The sequence below is a fragment of the Condylura cristata genome, unplaced genomic scaffold (assembly GCF_000260355.1).
Source record: "Condylura cristata isolate star-nosed mole 26May11 unplaced genomic scaffold, ConCri1.0 scaffold00012, whole genome shotgun sequence".
NCBI classification, from domain to species: Eukaryota; Metazoa; Chordata; class Mammalia; order Eulipotyphla; family Talpidae; genus Condylura; species Condylura cristata.
The window spans coordinates 48279871-48283818 of record NW_004567113.1 but is presented as its reverse complement, the minus strand read 5'-3'; positions in this window follow the sequence as shown (position 1 = coordinate 48283818).

The window sequence follows — 3948 nt, the reverse complement described above, 5'->3', positions numbered from 1 at the left end:
CCAGGACCAGACGCCTCCCCAGCTCGTCCCCTCGGACTAGCTGCCACCTGCTGCCCAGGCTCCGGCCGGGGGCTGGCGAATGGAGACTGGCACCCTGGCGCTGGGGGTGGAGCAGCCAGACCTGCCCGAGAAAGAAGCGGTTTCGGGCTCCGTAGGGCCCCGCCTTCAAGAGTTGCCTGCTGTGCAACAGCAGCCCCTTAGTACCGTGGCTCTGGGGGGGCTGGTGCCCTCCGCGCCTCAGTTCAGAATGCGCTGCTGATTCCCGCGGGGCGCATCGTGTGCCGGAGCACTGGAGACGTGGCTGCACAAACTTAAGCTGAGTTCGAAGGACACCAGAAGGGACTCGCAAGGAGATGCCCTTCGCAGCGCGGGCTTGGAGCCAGGAACTCCTGAAACTCCGAGGCAGGAAACTTTCCCAGTGGAAGCCGGCGGCGGTCACGAGGCTGGCTCGGCCGGAGCTGGCACGCACGAGGCTGGCTCGGCGGCTGGCACGCTGGTCTCCACGCAGGTGCTCCAGGCGAGGGCAGGGCCGGCTGCTGCTGGGAGAGAGGTCGAGAGGTCGAGAGGTCACGGTGGGGAAGGGGCTGGGGGGCTTCAGCTTGAGCACCGTGGGGCAGGTTGGATTTGAGGCCCTGGCGGTCGCCCTGGGGAGATACAGTTCATCGTGCAGGTCTTTTGTCTGAAGCCAACCAAGGCTGGGACTGTTGGGCAAGATAAAGACAGAACCAATAGGCTACTTGTGACCATGGGTACTAATTGAAAAAACCCAAAATTAAAACGCGGACTCTGTATTTCAAGGACTGAAATGCACGCAGTCTTTTTTTTTTTTAAGACCAACGATCAAGTGTACCAGTTGTCTGGACAAAGGGAATTAAAATCCCTGCCTATCTTCAAATGTATGGCCAGTTGATCACGACTTGGGTTGAGGCCTTTTCTAAGTGTCTGCAAAACCATTCACCGCCGCCTATGTGTCCCTTAGCCTGAAATCTTGCCCCCAACTCCGATAAGATCTCAATAGACATTTTCTCGCCCTTCTCTCCATTCCCAGGCCCAGAAGTAAACACTTGGTCACTTATGAGAGAACTTCACTCTCCTTTTAGTTCATGACCGAGAAGACTAGGGCTGCCGATGTTCAAATCCTAGCTCCATTACTAGTACTAATTCTGTAATTCGGTGCCAACTATTTGCATTATATAAATCTCAACAATAATATAATAATGACACATACTTGATTGGTTTGTTCTAAGGCTTTGACAAAATTGACCATAGGAAACACTATATAAGTACAATCTACCTTGATTCTTTTTTTTTTTTTGTATTTTAGAATATTTTTTCTTTTTATTTATTATTATTACTATTTTTAGATCATTCTTCATTCTGTGCATTTTTTCATCTCAGTTGTAATCCCCTTGGGCTTCCCACCACCAATTCACCCGTGTGCCATCTCTTAAACTTGAGAACAATACTCTGTTGAAACAGTAGTTAGCAATGTTTCTTGCACATAAAAAATCTTCACACAATTTTTTTTCTTTATTCAACAAATATCTAGTAACTACTAAATACAAATGATAGGCTGCCTGCATTCACAACTGTGATAAAATAAATTCCTTCAGCAAATGTGGTTTACCTGCTAACAGGCAGAGGAGACTGACAGGGAATTCAGGAATTAAGGGCGATCTGCTGGGAGAGGCATCTTTTCTCTAGGAGGTCACAGCAGGTGTCACAGAAGAGGCGACGTTTAAGCAAAATTGAACGTGAAGGAGCTCTCCTCTCCAGGGAAAGAGAACTTCCAAGCAGAGTCAAATGTGAGAACAAAAGCCAGGGCAGCATATTTGCGAAGACTGAAGGACCAGGTGACCTGCCTTGCTTTGTTCTGTCCTTGTTGGCACCTCAGATATCTGAAGCAGTTACAGGGAAGCGGTCCAGGCTCCAGAGTGGTGAGCATGTCCCCTGCTCCTTCTCCAGAGCTGTAACCATGCCAGCCTCTCTCCCGTGCCCCAGCCCCTCAAGGCCTTTGCAGAGATTCCTACATGTTCGAGGTCTGACCCTTGATTATGCCTCAAGTCACATGGCTGCTTGCGGTGCCCACAAGGACCCATATTATAAGTTGGGTGCAGAAATGGTCAACTTACCTTGGGCCCACCATTCATCTCATATTTCATGAACATTATATCATTTAATGTTTACAAAACATTACAGAACAAGCATAGATAATACTCCTATCTGATTGGAAAAAAAAATTATGACTCCGAGATGTGAACTGCTTTGGCAAATGGACACTAGTAATAATTAGTAGCTCTGAAGTTGGAACCCACCAGTCTCACAAGAGCCTCCAACTTAAACACCACACTGTGCTCCCACTACTCGGATCAGGCATTCACCGCCACACTAGACTCAGGCAGTTAAAAGTTTCCTGTCCCAGGGTTCTCCCTGGTGGTGCAACAGGTTTAAGTACCGCATCATGAAGCTCTCAGAAGTCACTGCAACATGAGTTTGATCTCCCCCTCCCGCCAGGGAGATGACCCACATGGCGCGCAAAACCTCTCCTGATTGGCCCTCTGCTCCCCTCAGCAATGTACTTCAGTAGATCTGCCTGCTCTGCTCCCCACTCTGTCTCTGGTGAATCCTCTCACCCACCACACCTCTGGCCCATACCCCAGTTCTGTAAGCATAAATAAATAAATATTAAAAAAAAAAAAGTTTCCTGTCCTTCACACTGGTCATTTCTAAGCTTCAGTTCCTCATCTGTTAAAAGGGGAGTTTCACTCAAAGTCACTGTCAGAGTCAAGTCAGGTGTGAAAGTGAAAGTTATATGTAAATCTTGAAATGTTATGGTGGCATCAGGGTTACTTTTGTGACAGTCCTGGTCTTTCTTTGCTTGTGACTCTGGTCTTCTCAGAAAACCTCTCACGTTTCAGCACAATTCTCTGTAGCTCACCAAGATTTAAACAATAGCAGTAATAGTACATCTTGTGGTACTTAGCATTTATGAACGCTTACTATGCACCATACCCTAGGTTAAGAGCTCTCCATCATGATATTGGCTAAAATCAGACAAATCACTCTATAGTCTATTTTTTTTCCTGTTTTAAAAATGAGATGGGGGCCTCCCTGGTGATACAACAGGTTAGGATGCAGCACTGCAAGTGAGCCACAGCCACTTCAGTGCAATTTCGATCCCCAGCCCAGGAGGTGACCCACATGACGCAACAGACATCTCCTGTCTCACCCACTGCTCCCCTCAGCAGCGTACTTTCTCATTCTGCCTTTTCTGCTCCCCACTCTGTCTCTGGTGAATCCTCTCACCGCCCTTGCACCTCTGACCTGTACCCCAGATCTGTATGCATAAATATATCTTAAATAAATCATGTCCTAACTCTGAGGAACCCTGAAAGTGATTCTTATGCATGTGAGTGTTTGAGCAATATCAGGAGAAATGGGACATTGCTCAAACACTCACATGCATAAGAATCGCTTTCAGGGTTGATTTGAAAGAATGCATGCTGCCTCCAATCTCCAAGATGGTTCCTCAGAGTTAGGACATGAGGCTGTGAAACTAAATGTATATTTAATGAATACTCTATTTTAGAGAAATTTCAGGTTGACAGAAAATGAGCAGCAAATACAAAGTGACCATATACTCTTCCCCCTGCCAAATTGTCCTTCTTGTTCGCATGTTACCTAAGTGGGGTCCATTTGTTACAGTTGATGAACTGGTAGTACATTATTACTTACTAAAAACCTAATTCAGATAGGATCGATGGCCTGATGGGAAGAGGAGTGAGAGAGATTGCTAAGACTTAAGGCCAAGCAAGCACAAGGCAAACCAGAGGAGGACACACCCTGGAAATACTGTGGGAGCTGCCATCTTGGGTCTGTCTCAGAACTGTAAGCTGAGCTCGATCCTGTCGTTGAAGCCCATGTCTGAGGTATTTTGCTGTGGCAGTC